This window comes from Oryctolagus cuniculus, chromosome 20 (genome assembly GCF_964237555.1).
Source record: "Oryctolagus cuniculus chromosome 20, mOryCun1.1, whole genome shotgun sequence".
NCBI lineage: Eukaryota > Metazoa > Chordata > Mammalia > Lagomorpha > Leporidae > Oryctolagus > Oryctolagus cuniculus.
The window spans coordinates 19,577,020-19,598,608 of record NC_091451.1 but is presented as its reverse complement, the minus strand read 5'-3'; the positions used below and the strand labels follow the sequence as shown (position 1 = coordinate 19,598,608).

The 21,589-nt window shown below is 45.2% G+C and overlaps 1 protein-coding gene across 50 annotated transcripts in view; it reads left to right on the top strand.

Moving 5' to 3' along the window:
• The first annotated feature begins 1,936 nt into the window (after positions 1-1,936).
• The window catches only part of NUMB (NUMB endocytic adaptor protein), a 176,411-nt gene continuing 156,758 nt past the window's right edge, over positions 1,937-21,589 (top strand). For 25 of the 50 annotated variants that reach the window (XM_070065244.1, XM_070065219.1, XM_070065241.1 and 22 more), the window contains exon 1: positions 2,658-2,813. The gene's annotated coding sequence lies outside the window, so the exon portion shown is untranslated. Of the gene's footprint in view, positions 2,143-2,657; positions 3,034-21,589 lie in introns of those variants that run through there. The other 25 variants (XM_070065215.1, XM_070065209.1, XM_070065203.1 and 22 more) reach the window with 13 other exon arrangements.

Here is a 21,589-nt window from a genome sequence, read left to right as displayed (position 1 = left end):
TCCCCAGCACGGCACTCTTTGGTAACGCAATAGCCTTCTTTGGGTTCAAAACATGTTCCCTAAAACCTTTCTTTAAGGATCCCCCTCCCCCTTACTGCATTGTACATATTTGTTTTATATTTTTTTTCTTAACCAATTTTCCCAAAGAATGAGAGTGATAGAAGTGTATATGAATGTATGAGCAAAAGCCTTTGGGAATGTCTTTTTCTTTTTTCTTTTTTTTTAGGTGTACAAAATAGAATGACTAGCTGAACTTTGTGGCAATTTTCTACCTGATTTCGGGGTAGTAATTTTGTTGAATTCCTAAACTTAGATGGCAAGTCGTCTTAGTGAGGCTGGCCTAATTCTATGTTCTCTATGGCACCTAGTCACTGTGGCTGTGCAAGAGCCATTATTACCCAAAGTACCATAATAATGGCCGTGCCCTCCTATGATGTTATTGTTTTCTATCTGCCAGGGCATTAATTGCCTTCTAGCTTTGCCCTAAAATCGGGAGTACAGCACACTGCCAAGCCTAGAGAGAAGAAAGCGCTGGTCGTGTAGTTAAAGGCCGTGGTGCCATCTCATTCTCTCTGGTGGTCGTCTTCACATTTGCATGTTACTTCATTTGCTGGGGAGTGTTAGCTCAGGTTTGCCTTATATGTCTGGTCTTGGTTTCCATCTTATCATGGTCAATGTCTGATTTTTCCTTCAGTGGAATGAGTCAGACATCTCAAGTTATTTCGGCTTTTCCACTTTCCTTTTACAGGCTTTTTTGTGAGTCACTGAATTGAATGGGAGGTTATTTCTAAATTGGAAGGTGAGGATGAGAGAAGGGGGAAGAAAGTTCTAGAAAATCACTAGGAAGAAACACCTTATTGTTATGTTTAGTTACTGGAGGAATAATTTCTGCTTAGTTTGGTGGTAGAAGTGCAGAGTTTATTTACACTTGACTTAAAAATATAAGCTAGAAAACACACAATTTTCGTTTTTTGGATAATGAACCACACTGTTTCAGAATCCTTGTAGCTTGCTCAGGAAAGGACAGGAGGTTGGTAAATAGAAGAATCAGCAGGAAGAAGGACGAGGCAAGGCACATTTCCAAAGTCCAGATTCTTGATCGACAGGAAGTAATTTTTTTTTAAAGATTTATTTACTTATTTGAAAGGCAAAGTTACAGAGAGGCAGAGGCAGAGAGAGAGAGAGACAGAGGTCTTCCATCTTCTGGTTCGCTCCCCAGATGCCCGTAACAGCTGGAGCTGAGCTGATCCAAAGCCAGGAGCCAGGAGCTTCTTCCTGGTCTCCCACGCGAGCGCAGGGGCCCAAGGACTTGGGCCATCTTTTACTGCTTTCCCAGGCCATAGCAGAGAGCAGCTGGGACTTGAACCGGCGTCCACACGGGATGCTGGCGCTGCAGGCACTGGCTAAGCCACAGCAGCAGCTCCAGGAAATACTTCTGAGGAGAATGCTTCCTTGACTGTGTCCCAACCCATTCCTGGGTGTAGGTTTCATGGCCCATGGGTTAATGTATTATTAGCAGAGTTGTGAGGAAGGTACATTTAAATCTGATTTAGAAATTGTAATCAGGCCAGCATTTTGTTATTTGAAAACAGAAAAAGTGGGTGGAAATGAAAAAGAAAAGCAAAAAAGCTAATGATGAATATATTTCTAGAAGCATAAGAGTTTTTATAGCAACACCAGATTTCTTCAAAATGCCTACTGTGATTTGTACCCAAATGAATAAAAATGAAATCATTTATTCTTGTGCATTTTGCCAAGTTAGGAAAAAAAAACTGCAATTCATTCAATTGTACTAATTTAGACTGCTAGGAAGAGGGGAGGTTTAGAGAAAAGAAAAAAGAAGCTTTTAAGGTATCTGACACAGCTAGCTAGTAGGGCTATTTAAGAACTGCCGAACATCAAAACCAAGTGGGGGTGGAGGTGGGCGGGGTGGGACGGAGCGGGATCCTCACTTCCAGAGCATCCCAGGCTTGTTCCGAACTCGCCTGGTCGCTTGGCAGAAGCCAGCCAGGAGGGGTCTGCAAGCCGGAGAACTCTCACCAGGCCACTTCGGGTTTGCTGGGGACGTGTACTGATTTCTGCTAAACAAACGGCTGCACTTTGCCCTTCAGAGACTCCCGGAAGGAACTTCGAGGAAACTGGGTGAGCTGGAACCTCAAAAAAAAAAATAAATAAAGGGGGAGAAATGTTAATCTCTACGGTATCTTTCTCCCGCGAGGTTAGAATCACTTCTTAAACACAGCCCTTGATGTTGGTGTTTCGCGAGTACTAGCTCTGAGAAAGCCGGCCGTGATGAGCTCCTTGTAGGTAGGGAGTTGAAGAAGGCGCAGAGTTTTACAGAGTGAACTCTACAACAAAGAGTTAACCCTTCCCCCGTAACCTCAGAGGTGAGCGTCGCCCCCCCCCCCCCCCTTTTTTTTTTTTTGGCTTTCTACTGCGCAACCAAACTGCACAAGCTCGAACAATCATGGCCGTCACATCCCTTGCCTGTCAACTTAACAGACACTTTCAGCAGCCTATAATAACTTCGAGCTTCTCAACAATCAACCAATTACAACTAGAGCTTGGTCTAGGACGCTTCAGGTCTGGGCGGGGGCGAATAACAGATCCAGGAAAAGGGGCGGTCAAGAGGCGATGATAGGCGGGTAAACTAAGCCAATCAGAACACACGGCCGCCGCCCCACAGCCCAATGGATAGGTCGGAAGTATGAAACAGGGTGGGCCTGTTGTCATGGGGGAGGTGGTGGCGCTTGGTGGCTACTGGCGGCCGAGGTAGAAGCAGTGGCGCTGGAGTTGTCCGGGGCCAGCGGCAGGTGAGTGCCGGTAACGCGAACCTGAGAGCTGGGGGCCGTGGCGGAGCAGAAACTGGCTCTGCGCTCTGGAGGCGGGAGCTGAAAGAAGGGGGCCTGGACTGCGGGCCGGGTCGGGGCCGGGGCCAGGGCGGAGGCGGAGGCGGCGGTGGCTGCGAGTTCGCGCTGACTGGGCTCGTGGGAGAATGGCCCGGCTCCCGGCGGTGGAGTTGGCGTTGGGAAGGTAGGCTGGCGCCGGACCCAAGCGGGTGAGGCCAGGAGGTCCCTTGGGACGGCGAGTTGCTCAGGTCTGGGGCACTGACTGGCGGCCGGCGTGTGCGGGGTAGGCGCCTGAGGAGACGGGAGCGGCTGGGGTCCCATGGAGAGGGTACCCGGGGGCGACCCGTAACGACCAGGTCCGAGGGTGGGGTCACTTGGGAATACCCTGGGCAGCTTGGGGGTGAGGATGAAGGAGAACCCGGGAAACTCGCCAGCGACCCTTGCGGAGAGAACGGGGGCGGGGGGTGCCCAGGGAAACTGGGAGTGGCCCCGGTCGGAAAGAGAAGGGGAAGGGAAGACCGAGGGCGGGGGGTGGCGGGGAGCGGCCCGGGGCCGAGTCGGGGCGTCTGAGGAGAGACGGGGAGCGGGTCGGGGGCCCTCCTGGGAAAGGTTCCCCGGAGAAAGGCTGCAGTGGCGGCGGAGGAGCGGCGGGTCTTGAGGAGGGTCGGACGGGTGGAGACCTTGAACTGCTCGGGCGAGGGGAATCGGAGCGCCCTGCCCCCATAGCTGGGCCAGGAAAGGAGACCCGAGAGTGGACCTGCAGCTCCGGGGACTGAGGATCCCCAGGGAACCGGGAAAGAAGTCCTGGTGCCGCAGCTCAGGCTCGAGGCCGGGGCGGGGGTCCAGCGGGGAGTGGAAGTTCCCCTGGTTGGAGAGGAGTCCAGCAAAATGGGTCCAGGTGGGCGGGGGTGGGAAGGGAGACGTGGTTTCCCTGTAGGAAGGGAGGAGATAGGATGAGAAAGTTCCCCGGGAGAGTGGTCTGGTGGAAGCTGGCCAGGACAGTAAACGCGAGAAAGCAGCAGAGGGGCCAGTATTGGGTTCTTCTGAAAAGTGATAGGTTCTAAGGTTTTCAGAAGCAGAACAAACTTCAGCTTCTACTTAACACTAAGGTGCCCTCCAAGGCCGCAGCAAAAGAGCCTAAAAGCAAGTTTAAGTGACTTGCATTCCGGTGCCTTAGAAGAGAAATTTGTTCTAGCGTGACGACAGTAATGTTAGAAAATAAGGACAGTGACAGGATGAGGGATTTAAGAGGGAAAGGGGAGGAGTGGCTGAAGGAAGGGAGGAGAACTGGGAACTAAATCCGAGAATATTCTTGTCGAGGATAGGCAGACCCTGCTAAATTGAAAATGTGTTTGAATTCTAGTTCCGCCACTTCCCTTGGCCGGCTTAGCCTCTGCTGTTTCCTTGTCTGTATAAAAGGGGTAGTAATAGTTCCTACCTCAGTGGTTTTGTTTCATCTATTTATTTTTACATGAATGAGTATTTGTAGAACTTTTAGAATAGTTACTGGCACACAGTAAGCACTGTGTATTGTTAAGCAGGGGATGCAGATCCGAGGTCTTGCTTGCTTGCCTGTGAAGCACCTGAAGGGCTTGGTAATACTCACTGCTGGCCCCCACCTGCGGTTTTTGATGCGGGAGGGCTGGGCTGAGGCCCAGGAATTTGTATTCCTCTCAGGTGATGCTTAGGTGGGTTAAGAGGACCACTGTTTAAGAACTTGTTTTAATGAAAATAGTAATAATGTGGCAGCCCTGAAATGCCTGCCCATCCTGTTAAAGAGGCAAATTGCAAAAAGGATCCTGTTGTAAAAGATATCCATTTTTAAGCCTCGATTTTTCAAGCTGTGGGTCATGATTTATTAGTAATTTATAAAATCAATTTTGTGGGTTACCACCAGCATTGAAAATAAAATGAATTAGATCAGGGTAGGCCAGCATTTGAGCTTGGTAAGGAAAAGTATTGTTTTGAGCTTTTCTCGTAAACGTATGTCACAATATAAAGTGACTTATACAGTTAAATGTTTAAAAACCTGTTTCGAGCCACTCAGTGTATTGAAAGCAACCCTCTAATACCTAGGAATTGGACTTATTATTTTTATTTCTGTGATAATTCTTAGGTGGTTATACATTCCGTTAAATTTTTTCAATTTTTGAGTTGCATTCTCCTGTGTTTGTCTTATCACATATTGTGTTGTGCTTCTGACCCTGGAACTTCTTTTGAATGTTGAGAATCTTTGGCATGAGGACTTGAGAGAGCTTGAAGCAGAAATTGAGTGGTGTTTCTCAAATGTGATCTAGTTTTGTTTCACTTGTGCCCTTTTGTTCACCCTTTCTTTTTTATCACTTTAAAGCACTGTCGGTAAAATACCTAAGGGTGTACAGACATATTGATGGTAACACCGCTGAAATGAACTGGTTTGAGAACGTTTCATGTATAGAAAATAAGCAAAAACAAAATAAGAAACATTTTAAAAGAGAAGAGTGAAAAGTTATTTCCTTTTTAGACAGTAAAGGCATTTTAAAGATTTCTTGGCTTTTCACTAATATAAAACGAAGATATTTTTAAGTGAACTGGATATACAGTTTCTAGGTTTTTGTGGAGAGGAAATAGTGATAATACTTGACAACAAAATGCACCTGGGATAGACGCGTAACTACAGAGTAAGTTGTTTATTAAGCAGGCACTTTTGTTTTGATGTTTTTCTCCTCTGGGAGTGAATTGGATATGGTATACGCTGTAACTTTCACTAGCCCAAGAAAACCTAAATGCAACCAATACTTATTTAAAGCCATAGGAAAATATGCGTGTGTCTTTTGCTACTCATGGTTTGAGTTTTCTTTACTGAAAACTAGATAGTTTATTTGAAAACTATATGGTGTTGCTTTAGATCCGTGCTAATAGATAAAAGAACAGAGAAAGCAATTTTGAAAACTGAAAAAGGTGCTTGCAAGTCTTTAACCTACGAGATTATGTAACCCTTTCATTAATGTTTTATGAAATTGTGAAGAAACTGTTGGTGTAGTGTTACATCAGGATTTTTGCATATTTTCTCTCAAAAATAATTTTCAATTATATTTCAGGTTTTTATATTTAAAATATTTTTTGGAAGACTACAAAATATAATCATCACAGGTTTGAGTTCCAAAGCAGGAGCAATCTTTTCACAAAACAAATTCACTGATTTTTTTCCATGACAAACATTATAAGGATGAAAGTTTTTGATTCTTTGCATTGAGTTAAATGGGGTACCCCCACCACTGGATTTTTTTTTTTTTTTTTTTTAAGATTTTATTTGTTTATTTGAGAGGTAAAGTTAGAGAGAGAAGGAGAGAGAGGTCTTCCATCTGCTGGTTCACCCCCGAGATGGCCACAAGGGCCGGAGTTGGGCTGATCTGAAGCCAGGAGCCAGGAACTTCTTCCAGGTTTCCCACATGGGTGCAGGGGTCCAAGCACTTGGGCTGTGTTCTACTGCTTTCCCAGGCCATAGCCGAAGGTTGGATCGGAAGAGGAGCAGCTGGGACTAGAATTGGTGCCTATAGGAATGCTGGCACCATAGGTGGAGGCTTAGCCCACTATGCCACAGTGCTGGCCCATAGAATGGTTATTCTTCAAGTCATTGCATAATTATATAGATCATTCAGTTTTATGCAAAATGATGGAAGAGTGTGAAATTTTAATCAACTATAGGAAAAATATAAAAGTTAATTCTTCATAATTGTGAACATTGAGCAGTTTGATCACTTTTAATGAATGGACTTTTAATAATTTGACATATCATCTGTAACTTAATCATATTTATCTACAAATGCTTTTGATTATCCTATTTTACATAAGGCTTCATTAATCTGTGGTTGATAGTGTTTTTTAAATCTCAAACTGTTTGCTCCAACTATATTATTATTATTTTAATTTTTTATTTATTTTAACAGGCAGAGTGGACAGAGAGAGAGAGAGACAGAGAGAAAGGTCTTCCTTTTTGCTGTTGGTTCACCCTCCAATGGCTGCCGTGGCCGGTGCGCTGCGGCCGGCGCACCGTGCTGATCCAATGGCAGGAGCCAGGTACTTCTCCTGGTCTCCCATGGGGTGCAGGGCCCAAGCACTTGGGCCATCCTCCACTGCACTCCCTGGCCACAGCAGAGAGCTGGCCTGGAAGAGGGGCAACCGGGACAGAATCCGGCGCCCCTACCGGGACTAGAACCCGATGTGCTGGTGCCGCAAGGCGGAGGATTAGCCTAGTGAGCCGTGGTGCTGGCCATCCAAGCTATATTATTTAATGAGACTCTATTTCACATATCAAAATTTATTCAGGTAAATGATTTTTTAAAATAGAAGTCCTGGGACTGGTGCTGTGGCATACAGGGTAAAGCTGACGCCTGCAGTGCTGGTATCCCATATGGGTGCTGGTTCGAGTCCTGGTTGCTCTACTTCTGATCCAGCTCTCTGCTATGGCCTGGAAAAGCAGTAGAACGTGGCCCAAGTCCTTGGGCCCCTGCACCAGCATAAGAGACCTGAAAGAATCTGCTGGCTCCTGGCTTTGGATTGGCACAGCTCCAGCCTTTGGGGCCAATTGGGGAGTGAACCAGTCAATGGAAGACCTTCTTTCTCTCTGTTTCTCCTCGTTCTGTGTAACCCTAACTTTCAAATAAATCTTTAAAAATAAATAAAATAAAAGTCCTATTAATACTAGTTAAGTTTATTTTCTCTTAAAGATGTCTGTTCTTTAAAATAGCTTCTGATGTGGTTTTTCTGCTTGCTGCCCTTCAACCACCCATATAATAAGTACTAATGGAATTGTTGGTGTCTGAAAATCTAGTTCTATAAAGGTATTTAACCCCTATATTCTGGGTTCTAGTCCCGGTTGGGGCGCCGGATTCTGTCTCGGTTGCTCCTCTTCCAGTCCAGCTCTCTGCTGTGGCCCTGGGAAGGCAGTGGAGGATGGCGCAAGTGCTTGGACCCTGCACCTGCATGGGAGACCAGGAGAAGCACCTGGCTCCTGGCTTCGGATCAGCGTGGTGCGCTGGCCGCAGCAGCCACTTGGGGGGGTGAACCAACCAAAAAAAGAAGACCTTTCTCTCTCTCTCTCACTAACTGCCTGTAAAAAACAAACAAACAAAAAAACCCTAAATGTGGGTTTTAGTTTGCTTCAAGAATGTTTATCAAAAAAGATTACCAAGTAAATTTATTACCTTTAAAATAAAGTAGTTTCTATAATAGTTCTTGAAAAGGTACATTTTGGTTTTGGACTTTCCAGAACACATCTATTGTGTTTTAATAAATTTTATTTCTACAGAATAGATGTTGAATTCTTCCAATTTCTGATTCTGATATGTTTCCTTGATAGAACTATGGAACAACATACTCCTTAAATTAAAAAATTTTTTTTCTATGATATTTTTCATCTTGACATTATGGTAAGTCCTTAGTTTCAAAGAGTATTTATTTTAGTAATGTACCACATTGTAATTTTCATTATTAGAGGTATAAATATATATAAAACCTTAGGATGTATGTTCAGATGTGCAACAAAGGTGATGAATAGGGTGTCATTTAAGAAAATATTGCCATGTATTTAGGAGGATATAAAATATGCACTTGGGCATTTTAAGACGAAAAGATTGAAGCTAAGGGATGATGAGAATACTGACATGTGCTTAAAGGAGGAGTCTGGAGGAACTGCAGGAAGTGTGTCTAGAGCAGTGAGTGGTTCTTGGCAGGTTTCCTGGAGTGACATATGTAAGGGAGGATGATCCTATTCACAACATTCTCCTGTGGACTTATTCTTAGTTCTCTGCAGTTTCTCTTGCTTGCTGTAACTCTTCCTTTATTTTCTTCCACTCAAGAAAATCATATTAGAACACAAGGAAATAGACTTAAGAAGTGCTAGTCCTAGAGGATGAGAGCTTGGACAAAACCATGTAGACTTAGATGGCAGTTCTTTGCTCCTGCAACACTTGGGAATAGTTCCCCAGCATAACTAGATCAAGCCTTCTTACTGGTCTACTATAGTAGAGTATGGAATTAGGAAGAGATCCTCACATCATTAAAAGAAACTTTTTTCCCCCCATTTTATCTGAAAGGTGGAGAGACAGAGAAAAAGGTATCTCCCATCCACTGGTTCCCTCCCCAGATAGCCCTACCTGCCAGGTCTGGGTCAGGCCAAAGCCAGGAGCCAAGAACTCCATACATGTCTCATGTGGATGACAGGGGCCCAAGCACTTGGGCCAGGTGCTGCTGCTTTCCCAGGCACATTATCAGGAAGCTAGATTGGAAGTAGAATAGCCTGGACTCTGACACTCCAATACAGGATGATGGTGTCTCCCAGTGGTAGCTTAATTTATTACACCATAATGTCAGCCCCAGGCATCTTTAACTGATGTGCCAAACGCATCCCTCCACCCACCAGTCATTTTAAATGGATTAAATGGGGAGCTGTTATATTAGAAATTAATGTTAAGTGACTTCCATTCTTCCTCTACCAGAACTACTACTTCCCCACTTGCTTGCTAAAACCTTAAGTTCTTTTAACAGAGATCAAAGTCTTGAATTCTCTGATTAGATAGCAAAATCTCAATTGTGGTGACCTGGTTTTATTAAAATACATATGATTAGCTCAGAAAATGATTCTGTTATCAGATTTTTTTCCCGGCTAGTAAAGAAGGATTGAAGGTGGTAGAATACTATTTGACTCTCAATAAAGGTAGTGTCAGGAACACAGAAATCAGCTAAATTCATAATATTGTTTAAGATAGAGCTTGGTTACCTTTGACTTTGGTAAAGTAAAAGTGATACTTTTCTGGTCAGCTATGCACATGTATAGCTTAAGTACATTTCAGTTGTATTATGTAGATAATTTGTGACGGTTTATTTACTTATATTTTAATATAACCAGCTTTGTTATAAGGAACTCCTGTTCTTTAATCATCATAAGCTTAAAAAATTATTTTTATTCTTACTTAACTTAATTGAAAGGTAGAGAGAGAAAGAGTGATAGGCAAATAGAGATCTTTGATCTGCTGGTTCACTTCCCAGATGCCTGCAACAGCTGAGGAGCCAGAAATTCAACCCACAAGGGTGGCAGGAACCCAGTCCCTTCAGCCATCACCTACTGTCTTCCAGGGTGTGCATCAGCAGCAAGCTAGAATCAGGAGAGCCAGGACCTGAACCCAAGTACTCTGATGTGGGAGGTGGATATCTCAAGTGTCTTTTTGTTTTATTTTTTAAGATTTTTTTGTATTTATTTAAAAGGCAGAGTTAGAGGCTGAGGCAGATCTCTCCCCAGATGGCTGCAACCTAAGCCAGGAGCTTCCTGTGGACCTCCCACATGGGTGCAGGGGCCCAAGGACTTGGGCCATCTTCTGCTGCTTTCCCAGGCACATCAGTAGGGAGCTGGATTGGAAGTGGAGCAGCTGGGACTCAAACTGGTGCCCATATAGGATGCTGGCACTGCAGGTGGTGGCTTTACCTGCTACACCACAATGCTTGCCCACTAAGTGTCTTAACTGCTGTGCCAAATGCCTGCCCCAGCTTTTTTTGTTGTTAGTTTTTTAGATCTAGGATTTCACAGAACTACAGAACAAAGTGATGATGACAGAAGTATATTTTTAACTACCATATCGTGAAATTGGAAAAGGAATCATTTGTGTCTAGAGAAAAACATAAAATGGATGAAGTCCAAGTTTTTAAAAATTTTGTATTTTATTTGAGAGAGAGAGAGAGAGAGAGAAAGATGGAGAGAGAGGTCTTTGATCTGCTGCTTTACTTCCTAAATGCTCAGAACTGCTAGGGCAGGGCTGGGCCAAAGCCAAGAGCAGGGAACTTCTGGGTCTCCCATGTGGGTGGCAGGGACCCAAGTACTTTAGTTATTATCTGGTATACATTAAAAGGAAACTGGATCTAAAGCAGAGTAGCACTTTGGTACCGGATATAGGCATCTTAAGCTTCAACTTAACCACTGTGCTAAACACTTGCCCCAGAGTCCAGATTTTATAATTATGTGATCATGCTTTTGAATTATAACCATATTATGTATTTAAAAAAATTGACATGAAAGGAAGAGAGAGAGGAAGGCAGACAGAGATCCGCACATTCTCTTCACAAATGCCCACAACAACTGGGGCTGGGTCACACCAAAACTAGTAATTCAGAACTCAGTCCGGATCCACTACGTAGGTGGCCGGGTTCCAGCCGCTTGAGCTATCACCTACTACTTCCCAGTGAATGCATAGCAGGAAGATGGATCAAAGTGGAGGCAGGACTTGATTTCAGGCACGATATGGGATGGATATCCCAAGTGGTCCTGCCCTCAGGTGAATTTTTTTTTTTTTTTTTTGATGGGTAGAGTGGACAGTGAGAGAGAGAGACAGAGAGAAAGGTCTTCCTTTGCCGTTGGTTCACCCTCCTATGGCCGCCGCGGCCGGCGCACCGCGCTGATCCGATGACAGGAGCCAGGTGCTTCTCTTGGTCTCCCATGGGGTGCAGGGCCCAAGCACTTGGGCCATCCTCCACTGCACTCCCTGGCCACAGCAGAGAGCTGGCCTGGAAGAGGGGCAACCGGGACAGAATCCAGCGCCCCGACTGGGACTAGAACCCGGTGTGCCGGCGCCACAAGGCAGAGGGTTAGCCAGTGAGCCGCGGCGCCGGCCATCAGGTGAATTTTTTAAACTTTAAAGGCTAGGCTAAGTTCAGAGCAGTGTTGGTTTTTTACTCATAAAGTGTTTGTTTTCATTTCATTTTTATTTATTTTTAAAGATTTATTTATTCATTTGAAAGGCAGAGTTGGAAACAGAGGGAGAGAAAAAAGAGATTTCCATCTGCTGGTTTATTCCCTGAATGGCCAGGACAGCCAGGGCTAAGCCAGGCCAAGCTGAAGCTCAGAGCCAGGAACTTAATCCAAGTCTCCCACATGGGTAGTAGGAGTACAAGTATTCAGCCCATTTTCTGTTGCTTTCCCAGGTGCATTAGCAGGAAGCTAGAATGGAAGTAGAGAGGCTGGGACTTGAACCAGTGTTCACATGGGATGTTGATGTTACAGGTGGCAGCTTAACCCTGTGTCACAATGGTGGCCCCTCATTTTTATAAAATGATTTTTTTTTACAAAATATTTTCATTTTACTTATATATATAGAGAGATGGAGACAGAGATCTTCCATCTTATTGTTCACTCGCCAAATGCCTGCAATGGCCAGGGCTGTACCAGGCTACAGCCAGGAGCCTAGAACTCCATCTGGGTCTCTCATATTGATGGCTGGAACCCTAGGACTTGAGCCACCTCCCAGGGTGCACATTAACAGAAGCTGGATTGGAAGTAGAGTAGTTGGAACTTGAAGCAGGTGCCCTGATAGAGATGTGGGCATCCCAAGCAGAAGCTTAACTACTGTGCAAAATGTGTGCCTGTGTTGTTTGACTATTTGCTCTGTGTTTGCTGAAAATTCAGCTATTACTAGTTGTGGGGTCAGCAAGATATTTTGGATTTCACAATGATTTGTCATACATAAAAATTCTCAGCCTACTCTTTTTTTAAAAGATTTATTTTATTTGAAAGTCAGATTAAAGATTATTTTTATTTGAAAGTCAGATTAAAGATTTATTTACTTGAGAGGAATGTTACAGTCAGAGGGACAGAGAAGTCTTGCATCTGCTGGTTCACTACCTAAATGAGCCAATCTGAAGCCAGGAGCTTCATCTGGGTCTCCCACATTGGTGCAGGGACCCAAGCACTTGGACCATCTTCCGCTGCTTTCTCAGGCCATCAGCAGGGAGCTGGATTGGAAGTGGAGCAGCCAAGACTTGAACTGGCATCCATATGGGATGCTGGCACTGCAAGCTGTGGCTTAACCTGCTGCACCAGAGCACTGGCCCTCTGGAACCTACTTTTTAAGAGTCTCATGCTCAGCCGACGCTGTGGCGTAGTGGGTAAAGCCATAGGGGCACAAGTTCAAGCCCCGGCTGCATCACTTCTGATCCAGCTCTCTGCTATGGCCTGGGACAGCAGTGGAAGATGGTCCAAGTCCTTGGGCCCCTGTACACCTGTGGAAGATCTGGAAGAAGCTCCAGACTTCTGGCTTTGGATTTTTGGATTGGCCCAGCTCTGGCCATTGTGGCCATTTGGGGAGTGAACCAGTGGATAGAAGATGGTTTTATCTCTCCCTCTATCTGTAATTCTTCCTCTCAAATAAATAAATCTTTTAAAAAATAAATTTTCTTGGTGAAGCTTATGATGGATCAGCTGGACCTGGGCCATTTGGGGAATGAACCAGCAGATGGAAGACTTCTTTCTGCCTCTCTGTAACTCTGCCTTTCAAATAAAATAAATAAATCTTAAAAAACTTAAAAAAGAAGTTATACTCTATTGACTGAGCTATGGAACTTTTTAAAACATATATATATATATTTTTTTAAGATTTTATTTATTTATTTGAGAGGTAGAGACACAGAGAGGGGGAGAGTCAGAGAGAAAGGTCTTCCATCTGCTGGTTTACTCCCCAAATGGCCACAACGGCCAAAGCTGGGCTGATCTGAAGCCAGGGGAGTCAGGAGCTTCTTCTGGGTTTCCCATGTGGCTGTAGGGCCAAAGCATTTGGGCCATCTTCCACTGCTTTCCCAGGCCATCAGTAGAGAGCTAGATTGGAAGAAGAGTAGCCGGACACGAACTGTGCCCATATGGTATTCTGGGCTGCAGGCAGAGGCTTAGCCCACTACACCACAGCGTCAGCCCTAAAATATATTTTAACATCCTTGTAATTGTTTGAAAGCAGTTTAAAAGAGCTGAAAAATAATCCATTAGTGGATATGTCATTTATGTAGCTAATTTACATAAATGTTCACATTTAGGTTATTTGCTTCCAACTATTATAAACAAAACTTTAGTGAATATTGCTAAATATAAATTGTTCACATTTCTGTATTCTAGAATAGGTTCCTGTAAGTATAAATATCAAGTCAAAATGTATTAATATTTCTAGGATTGTATTTTTTTTAGAGATTTATTTATTCATTTGAAAGGCAGTTACAGAGAGGCAGAGGCGAAGACAGAGGTCGTCCATCTGCTAGCTCACTCCCCAAATGGCTGCAACAGCTGCAGCTGGGCTGATCCAAAGCCAGGAGCCAAGAGCTTCTTCTGAGTCTCCCACATGGGTGCAGGTATCTAAGACTGGGCCATCTTCTATTGCTTTCCCAGGCTATCAGGAGGGAGTTGGATTGAAGTGGAGCAGCCAAGGCTTAAACCAGCTCCCATATGACAGAGGCTTGACCTGCTATATCACAACGCCGGCCCTAGTTCCTCCACTTGCTGATCCAACTTCCTGCTTATGTGCCTGGGAAAGCAATGGAGTATGGCCCAAGAACCTGACCCCAGTCACCTATGTGGGAGGCTCAGATTGAGTTCCCTGGCTCCTGGTTTTGGCCAGGCCCAGACCTGGCTATTGCAGCTATTTTGGGAATGAACAGAAGATCTCTCTCTGTGTCTGTCGGTCTGCTGTATTGGTTGCTCTGCCGTGGATTTTTTCAGCTGGCATTGGTTCTAAATTTGGAACATTGGAAAACTTGTGGTTCCTGCAACACAAAAGAAAAGGAATTTGGGAAGTTCACCAAAGAGGGTTTCGATAGTGCACAGAGAGGGAAGTTTGGATAGTGTAGACTGGACTGTCATATGGGCCTGCTGCAGCTGCTGCACCAGTCCACCATGGCTTCCACACAGCCAGAACAGTCATGCTGCTGACTGTACTGTGCCACTGGTGGATTGGGTAGGGGAGCACGATGGTGCTGTCAAACTTCAGTTCCTCTTGCTTTTGGTGTCCCCCTGCCTATATCACTATGGTGTTAGAATAATAGGAAAATCTTTTGTGATCTCGTTGGTGAAGATCATGCTTAGGGTTGATATAGGATTATGGGGACTGGAGTTTGGTATAGTGGCTGCAATCCTTTTTTTTTTTTTTAAAGATTTATTTATTTATTTGAAAGTCAGAGTTACACAGAAAAAGGAGAGGCAGAGAGAGGTCTTCCATCTGATGGTTCACTTCCCAGTTGGCTGCAACAGCCGGAGCAGTGCCGATCCAAAGCCAGGAGCCAGGAGCTTCTTACGGGTCTCCCACATGGGTGCAAGGGCCCAAGGACTTGGGCCATCTTCTACTGCTTTCCCAGGCCATAGCAAAGAGCCGGATTGGAAGAAGAGCAGCTGGGTCTTGAACCTGCGCCCATATGGGATGCCAGCGCTTCAGGCCAGGGTGTTAACCCTCTTCACCACAGCGCTGGCCCCTGCAATCCTTCTTGACACCAACACCTCATATCAGAGTGCCTGGGTTTGAATCCTCATTCTACTTCCAATCCAGCTTGTTGCTGACGCACATCCTGGGAGGTAGCAGGTGATGGGTCAAGTATTTGAGTACCTGCCGTTCACATGGGAGACCTGGTGAAGTCATGGCTCCTAACTTCAGCCTGGTCCAGGCTATTGAGAACATTTGGAGAGTAAACTAGTGGATGGAAGATCTCTCTTTTTCTTCCTTACAAGGATAAACAAACTAAAAACAGTAAATTAGTATGAAGGATTAAAAGGAACCACTTGCAGAGAACTGGATGTAGAACATTTCCTGCAAGTGCAAAAACTGAAGTAGAAAGAGCATGAAGTTTTTTTTAGATTTTTTTTTTTTTAATTTATTTGGAAGGCAGAGTTACAGAGAGGCAGAGACAGAGGCAGAGGAGAGAGAGAGATCTTTCATCCACTGGTTCACTCCCCAAATGGTCACAATGGCCAGAGCTGGGCTGATCTGAAGCCAGGAACCAGGAATTTCTTCCAGGTCTTCTACAAGGGTGCAGGAGCCCGGGGACTTGGGCCGTCTTCTGCTGCTTTCCCAAGCCACAGCAGAGAGCTGGACAGGAAGTGGAGCAGCCGGGTCTTGAACCTGCGCCCATATGGGATGCCGGTGCTTCAGGCCAGGACGTTAATCTGCTGCGCCACAGTGCTGGCCCCCACATTTTTATTTTTAATGGAATTTTTTTCTCCCCTAAGAGGCAGAGACAGAGATACAGAGATAGAATCAATGCATTTCCTATTCATTGGGACTTGGAGCCAGGAAGCAGAATGCAATCCAGATCTCCCATGTGGGTGAAAGAAGCCAATCACTTGAGCCATCACTCCTGCCTCGCAGTATCTGCATTGATAGGAAGCTGGAATTAGGAGCCAGAGCCGGGTATCAAACTCAGGAAGATTTTATTTATTTAATTTTAAAGATTTATTATTTGAAAGAGTTAGGGGTAGAGACAGAATATTTCCCTCCACTGGGTTATTCTCTGAATGACCCTAATGGCCAGGGCAGGGCCAGGCTGAAGCTAGAAGCCTCCCACGTGGCTGCAAGGGCCCAAGCACTTGGGCTGTCTTCTGTTGCTTTTTCCAGGCAATTAGCATGGAGCTGGATAGGAAGTGGAGCAGCCAAGATACAAACAGCCACTCAAATGGGATGCCAGTGTTGCAGGTAGTTTTTACCTGCTATGCCACAATGCTATCTCTTAAAGATTTATTTATATTTTTTTGAAACGCAGAGTTAGAGAGAGAGGGAGAGAGAGAGAGAGACCATCCGCTGATCCCTCCCCCCCCCCCCCCCCAAATGACCTCAGTGCCAGTACTGGGCCAGGCCTAAGCCAGAAGCCTAGAACTCCACCCAGTCTCCCACATGAGTGGTGGCAGCCCAAGTACTACCATTGGGCCATCTTCTGCTGTTTCCCAGGCACATTAGCAGGGACCTAGATCAGAAGTAGAGAAGTGGAGTCTCTTAATTGGGCTTTGCAGTCAGCAGCTTAACCCACTGCACCACAATACTGGCTCCAAAGAGTAAATTTGAAGATGAGGTTAGACAAATATAAAGAGGCCAGATCATGCTATTTCTTGTGTGTTGTAAGAGATTTAGATTTTATTCTAGACACAAGATGGCATTGAAGGATTTTAATCAGGGACTAACATAAATATGACTTACACATTTAAAGATAATTTTCATCACTATCTGATCATTGTAGGGGAGCAAGAGGGAAAGCAGGAAGAGTAGTTTAGAAGGGTGATGGAAACAGAGTAGAAGCAGTAGGGTCTAATATAAATTTCAGAGGGCTAGTGCAGTGGGTTAAAGCCCCAGCCTGCAACACTGGCATCCCATGTGGGCGGTGGTTTCAGTCCCTATTGCCCAATTCCAATCCAGTTCCCTGGGAATGCTGCTTGGGAAAGCAGCAGAGGATGGCCCAAGGGCTTGGACCCTTGTATCCATGTGGGAGACCTAGAAGAGGCTCCCAGCTTTGGATCAATTTAGCTCCAGCCATTGCAGCCATTTGGGGAGTGGACCAGTGGATGGTCTTTCTCTCTGTCTCTACCTCACTCTGTTAACTCTATCTTTCAAATAAATGAAATAAATCTTAAAATAAATTCCAGGGCCCGGCATTGTGGTGTAGTAGGTTAAGCCTCTGTCTGTGGCACCGGCAACTCATGGGCACCAGTTCCTGTCCCAGCTGCTCCATTTCCAATCCAGCTCTCTGCTATGGCCTGGGAAAGCAGTGGAAGATGGCCCAAGTGTTGGGCCCCTGCACCCATCTGGGAGACCCGAAAGAAGCTCCTGGTTTCAGATCGGCCCAGCTCTGACTGTTTCAGCCATTTGCAGAGTGAACCAGCAGATAGAAAAAGGTTCTGTCTCTCCCTCTTTTTGTCTTTAACTCTTCCTCTCACAAAAATAAATAAATCTTTCTTAAAAAAGATAAATGATGGAATTTCAAGATTTATTGATGGATTTGATTGGAAAGAGGAAAAAGGAATCAAGGGTTATTCTTAAGTTTCTGGTGTAATATTTATTGAGATAAAGGACTGGGGAAATTTTTTTTTTTTTTTTTTTTTTTTTAGAGAATGGGGACCACTATTTTGGATCTGTAAATTTCTAGGATATATGTACATGATAATGTTGCAGTGTGGGAGGCTGAAATTTGAGAGGCACTGCTGGAAATTGTCATTATATAGATGGGATTGTGAACCATGAGGAGAGGGTGATACCAGCTTTCTGGTCCTGAGCTTGGAGGCAAGGGAAGTGACTTTATGTAGGTGAAACCAGGGTGTGTGATGTCATGGAAGTCAAGAAAGGACAGGGAAATAGCATCCAGTGGATTTGTCAAAATGGAAATTATGGGGGAGGTGTTGTGGCATAGCAGGTAAAGCTGCCACCTGTGACGCTGGCATCCCATATGAGTGCCAGTTCATGTCCTGGCTGCTCTACCTCCAGTTCAGCTCCCTGTTAATGGCCTGGGAGAGCAGCAGAAAATGGCTCAAGTGCTTGCAAGGGCCCCCCACTCCCATGTGGAGGACCCGGATGAAGCTCCTAGCTTCAGCTTGGCCCAGTGCTCATGGTACAGCCATCTGGGGGGTGAACTAGCCAATGGAAGCCCTCTTTCTGTCTCTTCTTCTCACTGTAGCTCTTTCAAATAAATACATGAATAAATAAGTAAGTAAATCTTTTCTTTAAAAAAATTATGATCTTTGGATGATTATTCTCTTTATGTCCCTCCAGATTGGTTTTTGTCTCTTTTCCCTGCTTTGTGCCTCTCAGGAAGCTAAATGCTGTGAATTATATCATATAGGCTTCTTTGCCTTTGGCTTTGGGTTGCATTCAACCAGTGGAAGTACTACTGACAGGAGATTGGATAGTGGAAGGAAAAAGAGGTTAGGTTATTATTCCTTTTTTCTCCTTACCCAACTGCAGTTTAGGTAGAGATAGCATTCTTCTACCTATGACCTCAAGGTCCCTTTTCTACCACTATAGCTTTTTCTGCTTTCAGTAACCTCAGTCTTGGGGTGTAGGGGAAGCATTGGCTTCCAGAGTGCTAATTCCTGGACACTATATCATCTCTTTTTGGGTCTATTAATCTTGCCCACACCTTTGTAAATAGTCTCTCTGTTAAAGTCTTCATTGTCCCTTTAACTATGTCACCTGTTTAAATGTGTTTAGGAGGCAGTTTCAGTGAATTTGTAGAGTTGGATCAATTTGGAGCAGGTTAAATGAAAGGTTAGGAATTACAGGTTGTGAGAGCTGATATATTTTTGAGAAGTTGACTTACAAAGGAAAACTGAGAGATGGGGAAGAAGGTGGACTGTAGGGGAATGTGGGAAATGATGGGTGATTTTTCAAAATATAAGTATAGGAGTTTTTAGCATATATTTACATAAAGATGGAAATGATCCTGTGGAAGAGGGAAGATTAATGGTACAGGAGAGTGGAAGGAGGGAAAAATTTTTTTTTTTTTAATCTTTTTTTTTTTTATTTATTTATTTATTTATTTTTTTTTTTGACAGGCAGAGTGGACAGTGAGAGAGAGAGACAGAGAGAGAAAGGTCTTCCTTTTGCCGTTGGTTCACCCTCCAATGGCCGCCGCTGCAGCCGGCGCACCGCGCTGATCCTGGCAGGAGCCAGGAGCCAGGTGCTTTTCCTGGTCTCCCATGGGGTGCAGGGCCCAAGCACCTGGGCCATCCTCCACTGCACTCCCTGGCCATAGCAGAGAGCTGGCCTGGAAGAGAGGCAACCGGGACAGAATCCGGCGCCCCAACCGGGACTAGAACCCGGTGTGCCGGCGCCGCAAGGTGGAGGATTAGAAGAGGGAAAAATTTTTTAAAGATTTATTTATTTAAAAGCCAGAGATTTAGAGAGAGAGAGAGGGAGAGACAGAAAGATCTTCCATTGGCTGGTTCACTCCCCAAATAGCTGCGATGACCAAGGCTGGGCCAGGCCAAAGCCAACAACTTCATTTGGATCTGCCACATGAGTACAAGGGCCCAAGTACTTGGCCAGTCTGCTGGTTTCCCAGGCATATTAGCAGGGAGCTGGATCAGAAATGGAGCGGCTGGTGCTGGTGCTGTGGTGGAGCAGGTAAAGCTGCCACCTACAGTGCTGGCATCTCATATGGGTGTTAGTTTAAGTCCCGGCTGCCCCACTTCCAATCCAGCTCTTTGCTATGGCCTGGGAAAGCAGTAGAAGATGGCCCAAGTCCTTGGGCCCCTGCACCCACGTGGAGACCTGGAAGAAGCTCTTGGCTTTGAATCAACCCAGCTCTGGCCATTGTGGCCATTTAGGGAGTGAACCAGCAGATGGAAGATCTGGAAGACCTACCCTTCTCTATCTCTCTCTCTTTGCCTCTCCTTCTCCCTCTCTTTCTCTCTCTGTGTAACTCTTTTTTTTTTTTTTAAAGATTTATTTATTTGAAAGTTAGACACACACACGGAGAGAGGGAGAGAGGGAGAGAGAGAGAGAGAAAGAGAGAGGTCTTCCATTCGCTGGTTCACTCCCCAAATGGCCACAATGGCCAGAGCTGAGCCAATCCAAAGCTAAGAGCTTCTTCTGGGTCTTCCACGCATGTGCAGGGGCCCAAAGACTTGGGCCATCTTCTCCTGCTTTTCCAGGCCACAGCAGAGAGCTGGATTGGAAGTGGAGCAGCCGGGAATTGAACCGGTGCCCATATGGGATGCCGGCACTGCAGGCGGAGGCTTTACCCACTATGCCACAGTGCTGGTCCAAGGAAGGAAATCTTTAATTGAAAAAGAATACAAAGTGTAAGTTTTGGTAATAATCAGATGCTTACTGTGTTTTAAAACAAGAGAAAAGAAATGACTGGTTTATTTAGGGGCTTATACATTTGGTTATAGAAAGAGTAGGAAGCTTCTTCCATCTGATTGCTAATTTTTTTTTTTTTTTTTTTTTGGACAGGCAGAGTGAGACAGAGAGAAAGGTCTTCCTTCCGTTGGTTCACCTCCCCAAGTGGCTGCTACAGCTGGCGCACTGCGCCAGTCCAAAGCCAGGAGCCAGGTGCTTCCTCCTGGTCTCCCATGCGGGTGCAGGGTCCAAGCACTTGGGCCATCCTCCACTGCCTTCCCGGGCCACAGCAGAGAGCTGGACTGGAAGAGGAGCAACCAGGACAGAATCTGGTGCCCCAACAGGGATAGAACCCGGGGTGCCGGTGTCACAGGCGGAGGAGTAGCGTAGTGAGCCGTGGTGCTGGCTGCTAATTTTTTTTTTTTTAAGGTTTTTTTATTTACTTGAAAGGCAGAGTGACATAGAGAGATGGGGAGAGACAGAGAGAGAGGTATCTTCCGTTGGCTGACTTACTCCCCAAATGGTCACAATGGCCAGGGCTGGGCAAGGCCAAAGCAAGGAGCCAGGAACTCCATCTAGGTCTCTTATGTGGGTGACAGGGGCCCAAGTACTTGGACCATCTTCTCCTGTTTTCTCAGGCACATTTTAACAGGGATGTGGAACAGAAGTGGAGAAGCCAGAACTTGAACTGGTATTCCAGTATGAGATGCTGCTTAACCTGTTGCATCATGACACTAGCCCCTGATTGCTATTTTCTTGATGAAAGAATCTTAAGATAAAAGGGGTAGAAGTTGTAGGAAGTGACTGCGGTGAGTGGTGAAGGAATTCACCAGCAGTCAGACAAAGTGAGCAGAATTATATTTATACACTGTAAGGGAGCAACAGGAGAGCAGGCCAGCTGGAAGCTGACTACTGCTGCAGTGTGGATTATCATCTGGGAGATATATATCTGAGGCAGGTTGCTAAGAACTTTTCCATCATTAGTGGTTTCCTTATTGCTGCAGATTTTCATTAGGGGCTTCCTTATTGCCAGGCACCCAGTTGACCATCACAGAAATGAGAGGAAGGAGCCATGAAATGTTTAAGAATTGAAGAAATAGTATCACTATAGGACACTTGTAAGGTAGTATTGCTGTGACT